A 13963-nucleotide genomic window follows, 5' to 3' on the forward strand; every position below is an offset into this window, starting at 1 on the left:
GATATAGCCTCTGATATCTTACGGTCCAACTCGTCTGGTGTCAGTCTGATACATTCTTCCTCGTCTTCATCTTCGCTCAGTTGTAGATTAGGGAAATTATACAGTCTTATTATGCCACTTTCATCGTCGCTCTGATTGTCTTCAGAATCTGTGAGCGCTTGTTCATAAGCATCCGGCTTGTCGAAGAAGTACTTCGAAACATTTTCGGTGTAATGGCCATGGTTCAGCTTGTCTGTGATCATCTTTGCAGCGTCCATCTTCATTGAATTATGATATCAGCTAGAGCCGGCCAGAGCGCTGCATAATAAGTAGCCACGCTTCCCTCGGAGGGTGGATACAATAAAAAAAGAAACAAAAGCCGGCTTATCCCGTATGGAAATACACACAGACAATGACAGGCCCCTGCTGCGTGCTAAAATCTCCAAAAAGAAGGCGATTTCAACCTCAAAATGTACGTTTTTAAATACACCAATACTGCTTTCTCAAAAACGGAGAGGCTTCTTTGTGATCTCAACTAACAGATTCTGCAAAAAAGCCAGAATCACAAATTTTGAAAAAAATGCTTCTTTCGCATTTTGCGCGAAAGTTGTGCTACCGACTTGTGTCCCTGGTTTCTGTGATGGGTCACATATGTGTTCAGAGAAAATTTTGTAACAAGACATGTAATCTTTTCATGTTTCAGTTTTACAAAAACTGTTCTGAGAAAGAACAGTAAAAAAACATTACAGTAAAAATCTCAACATTACTTCTGCATCTGCCCCTTTTCTGACTCCTGTTAGCTATCTGTCAGTAGCTGCGTTTCCATTACAGATTTGCGAAAAACTTTTGCGATATTTCTTAAATGTCGATAAAAAACTGTTGCGAAATGACAGCGTTTCCATAGCTGCAGTTATGCGACTAAAACATATTACTTTCCTCTCGCGATAGGTCAGTCCAAAATGATGGCACTTGGTAGGTTTGTACATCCCATCCATCACACTAGCCATTATTTTTATTGGAAGGAGACGTGTGTGTTATCCAAGCATTAATGGCAAGGAAAGCCCCTTAGGTTACTTAAGCGGCACGGATATGAGGTGTGTGTGTGTGTGTGTGTCAGATCTGCTTCAAGGTCTTCATGATAATGTAGCATTTCTGTGTTTAGAATCCAGTATTACTGTAATCCTATATTGTCTTTTATGAGTTTAATAAAGAACTCCATCTCGTCTTCTCTCCAAACCGAACCATCATCTGTAAAGAATGATCGACTTTAACGTGCGGCAGGTTGACGCATATAGAGAAGAGCGAAATGTTTGAATTTGCATGTTAACTCAAATGTTTTATTTTTATTTTCACCACTTTCGTTATTTTGGCTAGATATTTCGTTTGATTGGCATTTGAACTGAATTTAGAAATGCTTTGGAAAAGAAAAAATTGGCATTTAATAAACAAAATAATTTTTTTGAAATGGAGACCGCGTTTGGAGTGAGTGCATGCAAAATAATTAGTTCCCCGAGTCCACAAATAAAAATAGACAGTTTATAGTATATAATTATGTCTTGAACTCATCTGTATAGCTAAAAATGACAAGAGTATTGTAAATTGTTTCATCTCTCTTAAAGGAAGAAGGAAAAATGAGAACGTTGGCGCTTTTATCGGCCGTGGGTTAAAGAAAACATAGCCTAACTACGAAACTAAATAGGCTGCGTTTAGGCCTAAACATTAGCCTGTAATATTATTATTTTAATGTATATGTTGGTTATGAAAAGTGAGCAGCATGAGTAAGAATCGCAATATGTTTGAGACCTGGGGAGTCACATGATTTTGATCACTTCGAGTTTTATTTTCTAGAAAGTCTTTCTTAAAAAATACATTTAGTTTTGTATAAATTGTATTTTTATTTTGATCGATGTTTCATCAAGTAAATGCCTGTTTATTAGATAAGAAGCAAACTAAGATCGTCTGGAATGGATTGACGTGCGTAACTGGCCTGTTTCCTCGGCCTTTGAGTAAGGCTGAAAATACAGGCTGGCTCTTTCTGCTTTAATTCATTTCTTGAATATATGTCTTAATTACAGTATATATAGCCTGTAGTCCTTATTAGGAGAAAATATATGTCCTTTTAACTACATTATCTTGTTATTACGACACAATTGAGTGGAAAATATAATATATAGGCCCTATGTTGCAGCAATGCGTCATCGCAACATCAAAACCACCTCATGAGAGCGTAAAAACTTTTTTGCGATATATGGGAGTTTTTGCGAAATTGCCGCGTTTCCATTGGGCGTATTTTCAATTCGCAATTTCAATTTGCGTAATTTGAAGGGTAATGGAAACGCGCTTAGTGTTGCATAGATGGGACACACATCTAATAACCTAAAAGTTCTACTCATTTTGTGAAGAGAAAAAGGACATACTTTTGAGAGTGTAGCAAAAGAGAATGACCGCGTTGACAAACTACTTCATCATCTTTAACGAACTCTTAGTTACGTGCATCCCATCACTGTTTAAACTGCCGTCAATCATCATCACAGTTCAAAACCTCCACATTCAGTTTCCTTTCCTTCAGTATCGGAGAGAAATGTAGCCGCACGTTGATTTGCCATGTGTGGGTCTTTAATTCAGAGACTCTCTTTGTGTGTTTGCAGTTTAAATATAATGATTCATTTAAAAGTTAATGGTCAAACATATTACAAAAGTTCACAATGCTGCTGCAGGTGAAATATAATGTGGATAACATTGAATAAATATATTTCCGTCAGGTTAAATACTGATAATTAATCACTCAAACCCCTTTATCTAAACCTCTCTACCATCTCTCTACTTCCATCTACTTCCTTACCGTCTGACTCGCACATCCATCATGTTTGTAATTTTTTAACACTTTTTATCTGCATTTGTAGTTCTAATCGAATCCTCATCCAACTTGCAATGTCTTGTGGGTAATATCAGCCATTAGAGTGTGTCGATCTGCACTTTAAACCATCCGGGATGGTTTTTGGAATACTCTTTTGTTTACTATATCAACACTTTTACTATATTTGGGACATACTAATTCTATTTTTGAATACTATTTAGTATGGATAGTATGCGAATTGGGACGCAGGGAGTTTTTTTTTTTTTTGCAGTAAAATATCCAAAAGCCACTAGGCCAGTGTTATATATTATTTAAAATAAATAAATAAATAAAATCACATTTATATCAGGCAGCTCAGTAGAACAGTTTTTTCCTATGTTGCCACGCAGGGCCGTTTCTAGCCTTTCTGGCACCCTAGGCGAGATTCATATGTTGCACCCTAACCCCCCCCCCCCCCCCCCCTTTTTTTTTCTTTTAAACTACAACTTATTAAGTAAATATGAATTCCTTATTTCATGGGCATATTGTACATGCATTAATCGAATAATGTAGTTAGGTTTATTATCATTGAGATCACAGATGTTGGGGGCGTCGGGGGCATGCTCCCCCGAGAAAATTTTGATTTCTATGATCTACATATGTGTATTTTAAGATGTTCTGAAGGCCAAAAAATTAGATAACAATAGCTTGAAAACCATGTCACTCGGCGCCGCTGCAGATTGAAGAACACAGTGACACAAAGACTAAAAGACGGGACGAAGCCGTAGCCGAAACCTCGCGCCAGTTTCATATGTTTTAAAGGTTAATCATATATTTTTTTAGGGGGGGCTGATGCATAAATTCATAAAAACGGGCCTAGTGACGCCCATGGTTATGACAGTATTAGCCTACTTGATCAATTTACACTAAACAGCTATCTCTGAGGTAAAAAAAAAAAAAATTATTCAAATGAACTGCTATAATGTTCTGCACCTGAAATGAGCATGGCGTGTGGTCCGTTCAGTACTAATTCTGAGTGTAATGTTTTGCTCAATGTTATGATAGAGCGACCAGCTTAGTAGAGAACAAGTAACCAATAAGTAGGTCAACATACCTGCATATTTCGCTTTCTTTTTTATATTTCCTCTTTTTTCTTTTTACGATACTGAGCCCCTGATGGCTTTGACCTTTTCATGATGATGAAACTAAAGCACGCTGTAACGAGTAGAAATATAGTGTGGCCCCTTTAAGAGTTGCGCGCTCTCCCTGCAAACGAAGTCTGCATTTTGTGTATGTGCGCACTGAGTCTTGAGATTCCATGTGTGGGGATTATTTTCTGTTTTCTGTTGCTGACAGTCAGTTATTTTGTTTTATTGCTGCGGACGGAAAGGGAGTTTGTGATGAGAGTTCAGCGGGGAATAAAGTGCGATCTGTTTGATGTTAATCGCCTCCGTGTTTGCATCCACTCCAGTTACATTAAGTGAGCTATCCGCATTTTTCACTCGGACACAAGCGACGGATGACGACGTTCCCTGCCGCCCTCTACGTGATCTCATTTCATTACAGCAGTGCCACTATCACCATGGCGACTTCACTCCAATAATCGCAACTAATCATAATGCCTTGAAATAGCAAAAGTACGAAATATTAATAATAAAATATATATGAAATAACGGCTCGGGTTATGTATATAACCCTTGTTCCCTGAGAGGGAACGAGCACTGCGTCGGAACGACGAAATGGGGATGCTCCCTAAGCATCAGCGACTCTGAAGTCTGAATAGAAACTAGACCAATCCGATTGGCGTGCGTGATGACGTCATTGTGACGGCGTACCCGGAAGTATAAAAGGGGAGCCGGCGCATAATGGCGGCAGTTTTTTGCTCTGAAGCATGCGCTCCAGGCGTGCCGAGGTGTGGCGGCGCGACGCAGTGCTCGTTCCCTCTCAGGGAACAAGGGTTATATACATAACCCAAGCCGTTCCCTTTATCGAGGGAACTTCACACTGCGTCGGAACGACGAAATGGGGATGAGTACCCACTAGGCCACACCGAGGGTAGCGCCTGCCCTAGTGTGAAGCCGGAGACCGGGCACAACTAGGACTGGAGCACCCTAGCGCCAGGCGTCGCAGGGAGATCCAGGCTGTAAATCTGATAAAGGTGTGCGGGGTGGCCCACCCAGCCGCCTCACAGATATCCTGCAAGGGGACCCCAGAAAGGAGGGCCACTGAAGAGGCCATGCCTCTGGTGGAATGAGCCCTCACGGCCAAGGGTGAAGGCGAACTGCGCACCCGATAGGCCATGGTTATTGCCTGGACAATCCAAATACTGATTGTCTGAGTAGAAGCAGGCAACCCTTTCTTGGGTGAGCCGAACCACACTAACAGCTGCTGAGATCTCCTCCATTGTGCAGACTTCTCCAAATAGACTCTAAGTGCCCTAACCGGGCAGAGTAGGTGAAGTCTCCCTTCTTCCGCCGTCACGTGAGGCGGAGGATGAAATGCCTGCAGAACCAGTGACCTGACCACCCTTGTTGGGACCTTAGGCACGTAGCCCGGCCTAGGATGTAAGATGGCTTTCACTCCACCCGGGGCGAACTCCAGGCAGGTTGGCGTTACCGCCAAGGCCTGGAGATCTCCCACTCTCCTGAGAGAAGTAATGGCGAGGAGAAAAGCCACCTTAAGGGTCAGGTTCCTCGGTTCCGCCAGCTCCAGCGGCTCGAAGGGGGCCTCAGCCAGCCCTCCGAGAACCACTGCCAGATCCCAGGTTGGAACTCTGGACCGAGCCGCAGGCCTCATCCTCCGAACCCCACGGAGGAACTGTACAACCAGCTGGTGCTTACCCAAAGGCCCATCACCCAAAGGCGTGTGGAAAGCCGCAATGGCAGCCACGTACACCTTGAGTGTGGACGGGGTTAGACCCGCAGAGAAGCGATCTTGGAGGAACTCCAGCACTGAAGCCACTGGGCAGTTACCTGGGTCCACCTCACGCTCCCTGCACCAAGTGGAAAAGACATTCCACTTGAGGCTGTACAGTCTCCTTGTAGACGGAGCCCTGGAACTGAGTAAGGTCTCTACCACTTCTGCCGACAGGCCAGCCTCTAGGTACCTGGCCCCATCAGGGGCCAGACCCAAAGGTTCCAAATCTCCGGACGGGGGTGAAATATCGTGCCCGCCGCCTGAGACAGGAGATCCCTCCTCAGAGGAATCTGCCATGGTTGACCTGCCAGCAGAGCTATGATATCCGAGAACCAAACTCGGGTCGGCCAACGGGGCGCCACTAGAAGTAGGCTGACCCCTTGTTGACGGACCCTCTCCAGGACTCCCGGGAGCAGAGCGATCGGGGGAAAGGCGTACAGACGCAGCCTCGGCCACGTCTGCACCATGGCATCCAACCCCAGCGGGGCTGGATGCGTGAGGGAAAACCACAGTGGACAGTGGGATGTCTCTCGAGACGCAAACAGGTCCACTTCCACTGGGCCGAACCTCTCGCACATGGCCTCCACCACCTAGGGGTGGAGCCGCCACTCCCCGGGCCTCAGCCCCTGCCTTGACAGGATGTCTGCTCCCTGATTTTGGACCCCCGGGACATACATTGCCCTGATGGACAACAGTTTCCCTTGGGACCACAGGAGAATTAGATGCGCCAATCTGCACAGAGGGCGCGATCTCAACCCTCCCTGGTGATTGAGGTACGCTACGACAGCCATATTGTCTGTCCGTACCAGGACATGTTGGCCGCGGAGGTCCGGGAAAGCTCCTAGAGCTTTGTAGACCGCCATCATCTCCAGGCAGTTTATGTGCCAGGAGGAATGACGGCCCTCCCACGGGCCCCTCGCAAGCGGCCGTCCATGACCGCGCCTTAACCAGTGAGGGAGGCGTCTGTTGAAACGGATTCCCGGCAACAGGACGCTCCAAACACTGGCCCCTGGGCAGAAACCAAGGTTTCCTCCATATGACTGGGGAACGAAGGCATCTGCGCGTTACCCTGATCATACGGAACGAATTCCCTCTGGGGGAATTCCCCTTGGTTTTCAGCCACCACTGGAGGGGTCTCATGTGTAGCAGGCCGAACGGTATCACATTGGACGCTGCTGCCATGTGCCCCAGCACTCTCTGAAAGTGCTTCACAGTGGTGTGCTTAACAGTGAGGCCGAAGGGAAGAACCCGATATTGGTACGCCTCGCCCCCGAAAGCGAACCTCAGGCCTCCTGTGGGCAGGAAGGATAGAGATATGAAATATGCGTCTTTAGATACATCGTGACGAACCAGTCCTTGAACTGGATCTGACTCACGATGGGATAGTGAGCATCTTGAACCTGAATCTCCTCAGAGAACGGTTCAAGTACCTCCGACGCACCCTTCCATCCTCTTTGGGAACCATGAAGTAGCGACCGTAAAGCCGGACTCCCTGTCTGGCGGAGGGATACACTATATAGCCTCCTTTACCATCAGGGAGCACACTTCCTGTTCCCTAACCTGCCACTGGGCTGGGCACACCACTATTCAGGCCACACCGATGAACCCCGGTGGTGGAACGCTGAACTGCAGTCTCTACCCTTTGCCCAAGGTACACAGGGCCCCAGCAGATATATTCGGGAGCATAACCATGCGCCGAGATATTCTACTAGGGGAACCAGCCTCTCAAGGCTGGTCTCTGGTACCCACCGAACCTCCTGCCCGACCCCCTGAAGCGGCCACCCGGCAGGGCTTAGTCGGGGAGGATTTTCGGTGTGCGAACGCGTTCGCTACCCAGCCGAAGTCTCCCTAGAGGCGGCTGGAGTAGCATGCGTTCGCAGGAAGTCAATGTGGCCCGAGCGTCATAGACGGCGGATCGCAGCATCGACTTCCAGAACACTCCACAGAGGAGGCGACCTCGATCGCTCCCCTGGAGAGGGGGCTGGCCAGCAGGCCACTGGGCTGGGCACACCACCATTCAGACCACACCGATGACTTCGGTATTGGAACACTGAACTGCAGTCTGCACCCTTTGCCCATGGTACACAGGGCCCAAGCAGATATATTCAGGAGCATAATGACTATGCGCTGATATATTCTACTAGGGGAACCAGCCTCTCAAGGCTGGTCTCTGGTACCCACCGAGCCTCCAGCCCGACCCCCTGAAGCGGCCACCCGGCAGGGCTTAGTCGGGGAAGATTTTCGGTGTGCAAACGCGTTTGCTGCCTAGCTGCAGTCTTTCTAGAGGCGGCTAGAGCAGCATGCGTTCGCTGGAAGCCAATGTGGCCCGAGCGTCGTAGACGGCGGATCGCAGCATCGACTTCCAGAAGACTCCACAGAGGAGGCGACCTCGATCGCTCCCCGGGAGCAATAATATACAAGCGAACACAATTTGGATGATAGGCTGAAATACCTAACTCCTCAAAGTCAGATAAATCCCATTTAATTGCACAGAATTAAATGCCACCAAAAACACCCAAATAGTGAACACAACTCGGATGATAGGCTGATAATCTAACTCCTCAAAGTTAGATAAATCCCATTTAATTCCTCAGAAATAAATGCCACCATAATCACCCGTCACATGAACATGCTGAATGATAGGCTGAATAGACATATCTAACTCCTCAAAGTCAGATAATGTTTAATTTAAATTCCTCAGAATTAAATGCAGCCCTAATCACCAGACCATACTGTTTAAATATGTATTAAACTACTCGTCATCTACACGCTGCCTCAGCAACGCGAGATTCGATTCGTTCCCAACATATTTGGCTTTCATCCCTCGAGATGAAAGACCACAGGCGCGAGGCTGAAACACTCGAAAGCGCACGTTTCTGTACGCTACGAGACATTTCTCAACGACCACAGCCAGCACCCTCAGGAGCTGACTGCAAGCCTCGCTAAACAGTATCACATGTAACGCTACACAGATAGCGTGTGTTCACTTCTGCTGCAGACCTTTGATGCACGCGCTGCCTCGGCAACGCGAGATCGAGCCTGCATTATGAGGTGGCGAGCTCTCGTTTGCTTCACTCCGTCGACGCTGAGCACATCTAATTCCTCGGAATCAGATCGCTCAAGCATCTGGTTCTCCATCCCGGGGAAGAGCCGCATCACGGGCTTCCGCACGGGAACGGAGAACACCGGGTTACTACAGGCAGCCCCCTCGGCGACTGCCTGAGCACCTTATTTTATGAATGAAGCAGTGTGTATGGTGTTTAACGTCACCCGCCTCGATGCTGAGCACATCTAATTCCTCAGAATCAGACAGCTCAAGCATCGGACCCTCCAACCCGGGGGAAGATGCCGCCAAGCGGGCTTCCACACAGGGAGGAAGATCGTCGGAACTGTCAGAGGAGGATTGGGAAAGTGCCGCGGCAGTCCCGAAACCCTCTGACAAGTCCCGCTGTGAGCCCCATGATCTGCGACGCCGAGCCGCCTCAGCGACCGCGGGTCCAGAACCACGGGGCTCACGAGGCTGGCCGGTCTCATCGAACACGGCCAGCCGAGAGCGGAGCAGTCTGAGTGTCAGCCGCTCGCAATGTTCACAGGCGGCTCCCTCGAGAGCCGCCCGAGCGTGCTGAACACCCAGACACTGCACACAAAGCATGTGTGTATCCGAGCCCGAGATGTAACGAGGGCAAGGATGCACACACTGCTTGAATTCTCTCCATTCTCACTTTATTAAACTAGTCAAACACACTCTCAATCGCAACTGGACAAAACAACAGTAAATAGACAGACAATGTAACACAGAGCGCCTGCTGAAGAGCAAAGACTGCCGCCATTATGCGCCGGCTCCCCTTTTATACTTCCGGGTATGCCGTCACAATGACGTCATCACGCACGCCAATCGGATTGGTCTAGTTTCTATTCAGACTTCAGAGTCGCTGATGCTTAGGGAGCATCCCCATTTCGTCGTTCCGACGCAGTGTGAAGTTCCCTCGATAAAGGGAACTAAAAAATCTTGTTGGGGTGGGGGCTCATTGGCGCCCCCCAGCTGTTTGCGCCCTAGGCGACCGCCTAGTTTGCCTATGCCTAGAAACGGCACTGTTGCCACGGTTGGGTTGACAGTTAAAGGCGTCGCACACCGGACTGAAGCTCAGCTCAGCGTCTCAGGTATCTCACACCGGACACACACATTATAAACACACAAGCTCAGTTTTGAATCGACTTCTGACAAAAGAGCTGCACGATGGGTGTATCTTGTAGTATGTACACAATCAGTATGTACATGGACGATTTGAGGGAAATATAATATAAATGTAAAACATTGTGCAGCTCTTCTGTCAGAAGTCGATTCAAAACTGAGCTTGCGCGTATGTGAGCGTCCGGTGTGAGATACCTGAGACGCGGCGCTGAGCTTCGCTTCCGGTGTGCGACCCCATTTAGGCTACCGTACGCTCACTGTATGTTCAGATGCGGTCATGCGTGCAGTTAAAGAGACTGAGAACAGAAAGCGGCGCGCAAAACAGAGGCTGAATCAGAAATTAGCCCCTTAACCCTCATTCACTATTCCCTACAGTCCACTATTATATTTCACTTGAAGGAGTGAATGAAAACAAGTGCGTGAAGTCGGACAGCTGTAGTGTGTAGCCTACATCGGCTGTACACTCGTTACTGCGGTGCAACATGAGATTGAATGAGTACACTCAAACATGTCCACTGTGGTTTCGGACATCACTACAAATGGCTGTCCCCTCAAATAATGCCCTATTTAGGGTATAGGGGCAATTTCGGATTCAGCCATACACATTTTAAAGACACTTTTATCGTCAGCAGTCTGAGGTAAGGGCAGAGAAAATAAATGAGCCAATTTCTCACATGCACTGAAGTTCAAACAATGTAGCCTATATGCACTTTTTTATTTTTATTTTATTTGTTTTGGAACCAGGAATTTTAATGCTTCCGTTCCATCTTTAAGTTCAACTCAGCCTTTTGAGATGTTATTTGAGGTTATTTAAGTTTTTCTGGATTTAGGAACAGTTGAAATAAAGAGATACATTTTTCTTGCACTTTTTCATTTTTCCAACACTGGTGGCACTTTATTCTTACCTGTTTGTGTTTCTGGATAAACGGTTGTCTTTCAAACTCCCTCTGCAAGGCGTGCACACAATTGGATAGCGCTACAACCAACCAGAGCTTGTTGATAGATTAAACTTCCGCCGCATCCGGTCGGCAAAACTCCGAACACATCTTCCCTTTTTAAGAATGACTTCAGTGGCGTTCTTTGTTCTTTTCTCAGAGAAAAGCTTAACTCCAGGTCTTCCAGAGTCGCGGTCAAAGCTGATTCGAAAGGCCGCCGTTCGCCAGTTTTTGTGTTTACTAGAAGCACACAAACGCAACTCGGCCGTCGTCATTATGTTAAGCCCCGCCCACCGACTCGTGATTGGCCCAACCAGAGTTTGCCGTTTACAGCTCAGATCTGTATTGAGAGTTGCTAGACGACACTCGCGGGCAGATTAGATTTGCTGCCGCTAGTGTGCGTCTAGATATCTATGCTAACTATACATGTGAATTAACATAAAATATTGTTATGAGATTTCTGTTTTGTTTTTTAACCAGGAGGGTTTGTGCTCATTGATTGTTACTCTTTATCTCAGTTCAGCAGAAAAAGCACTTTAGTTGCTAGTAATGTTGAGATTAATGTATTTTCAGTGCAGATTTAGTGATGAAGGCATTTTTTCATTCATCATATGTTTTGTCAGACATGGCTACTGGTTGAATTTAGATATTTTGTACCAAAGCAACGTAAACAGAACAACCTCAAAATGAGATACATTTCGTGAAGGATTGCCTATGTTTGCTTTAACAATATGAAAAGACATGTCTATCTATATATATTACATATTACATATTATATTTTGTTCAATAAAGACATTTTTGAATCTACACTAATTTCTTTAGTCTGGCAAAAGACATCAATTCATGTTTTTAGGTATATAATTGTCCGGACCTCGGCCGGTGAGGAAGGTTTTTTTCTGGACCCCGAGCTATTTTAGTTGAAGACCCCTGATGTAAACGCACCCATTGAGGAAGTTAAAGGATAAATGAAAAGGTTTAATTTCACTGATGTCATAGAGAACACATTTTAATTATAAATAACTTATTTGCATCTTCATTCTGGCACATTATGTTTGCATGTATTGATCCTTCCTCACATCTGTTCTAAAATCCCGGCTATTTTAGTGGATTTCTTCTGGGATAAATTGCATGATTAAAGAGGAGGGCGGACATGGCGTAATGCGTTTTCAAAGAAGAAGAAGAATAGCAACCTTTAGGTTTCAGTTTGTACAAAGATTATTAGTTGGTTCAGTTGTTTTTAAACGATGTGCTGTTGCAAATGCGATATTGAGTCTGGGACTGGACAGAACTCTTCTCCAGTGGAATTAAACACCTCTGGTCTACCAGTATTTGATAAGAGTATTTTGAAGGTGCATGTGGAGTCTTTTTGTTTTTAAGATATCAGAGAGATCACAGTCTGTTTATTGGCTATTGGAAGAGCCTTTAGTTCGTGGAGCACGTCTGGATGTGAGTCTGCCAGTGGACTTTTCCCAGAACTCAACAAAACACTCATTGATAGAAAAGTCGATTACTGGAAATATCAGATCTTGATTTCAAGAATAAAGAGGCGTTGGCTCCGCATCTGGGAATTAGATCAACCCGTCTAGTGGAGCAGCATCTGATGAAAAGGCAGACAGAGAGAGAGCTGAGTATCGTGATGGTCTCTGTCTTTCTTTCTTTCTTTCTTTCTTTCTTTCTTTCTTTCTTTCTTTCTTTCTTTCTTTCTTTCTTTCACTGTGTTGAATGTGTTGTGCTGAATGTCCTTTGTGAACATTTATTTTATGCATTTGTGAATCATGTCAGATTAGAACCTTCATTTTTGTTTTTAGGAAATATTTTTCATTAAACTTTCTATGGTGATATTCATTTTGGGTTTTAAATATGCATTGAAAAAAAGGAACAAAGAGAGTCGAACAGAATTAAACATACCGTAGTTGCTTTTCAATGTTTTCAAACCAACCCAGGCTCATTGGAAATACGTGACTCTGCCTACATTTTTGCAACACCCGAATTATGTACCTCAAGGTACAATTACCTGCACTTTTGGGTGAAACGTCCACTAGAGGCGCTATCATTCATTCTGTCCCGCTACACTGGGGCAGTGTGTGTGTGTGTGTGTGTGTGTGTGTGATGGGTACCCCTAAACCTACCCATCACACACAACCACACACACACACACACACACACACACACACACACAGCCCCTAAACCTACCCATCACACACAGCCAGCCCCTAAACCTACCCATCACAAGAAACATTCTGCATTTTTACATTTTCAAAAAAACATAATTTAGTATGTTTATAAATCCATTTACCTTGTGGACACACACACATATTCAGACACATTTTGAACGCGTAGCTCAAACCCTTCCCTAAACCTACCCATCTGTATATTATAAAAAAAACAGGATATAACAGGCAGATACGACTGCATACATAATTTATTCAGAAAGTACAAATATCCCAAGTGTTCTGAGGCCAAACGATTGATTTGTGTGAAGAAAATCCCCAAAAGCGATCAGTAACGTTGAGTCCATCCGCCGGAAGAAACGTCACATCAGCTTTGACAGCATTGGCTGTCGTGTGTCTCGTGACCAATTGCGTCATTACGTCAGCTCTGATTGTAAAATGCCATTGGCTCTCGTGTGTCTCGTGACCAATTGCGTCATTACGTCAGCTCTGATTGTAAAATGCCATTGGCTCTCGTGTGTCTCGTGACCAATTGCGTCATTCTAATCTTGCCCTGTATATCATTTGAATTAGAAATATGAACGAGTGCATGTGTGTTCTGTTTGCAAAGGAGCGTGACCATCATTTCAACGACTAAAACGACTCAAATCAAGATCAACTCTGTTCTTCACATGAAGATATTGTCTGACTTCAGAAGACTTGGAATGCAACACGAGTTAATACTGTTATACAGTTTTCTGGTCAGATTTTGCAATAAATACATGTGACTGTACATTTATTTGCCTGTTACTGTTATGTGTATTATATTGTTGAGAGTGGGTAGATTTAGGGTAGGAGTGGAGTTGGTTGCTCCAAAATATAAAATTAGGCTATAAATATTCATTCTGATGAATATTCATTCAGGCTGGCGCGTGTATGTTTACTCGAAGTCATG

General features: G+C 45.3%; 1 protein-coding gene across 1 annotated transcript in view; it reads left to right on the top strand.

Moving 5' to 3' along the window:
- LOC137071707 (Fc receptor-like protein 5) overlaps positions 1 to 13963 on the top strand; it is a 173284-nt gene that overhangs the window by 158381 nt on the left and 940 nt on the right. The window lies entirely within an intron of this gene.

This window comes from Pseudorasbora parva, chromosome 1 (assembly GCF_024679245.1).
Source record: "Pseudorasbora parva isolate DD20220531a chromosome 1, ASM2467924v1, whole genome shotgun sequence".
In the NCBI taxonomy this organism is placed as follows: domain Eukaryota; kingdom Metazoa; phylum Chordata; class Actinopteri; order Cypriniformes; family Gobionidae; genus Pseudorasbora; species Pseudorasbora parva.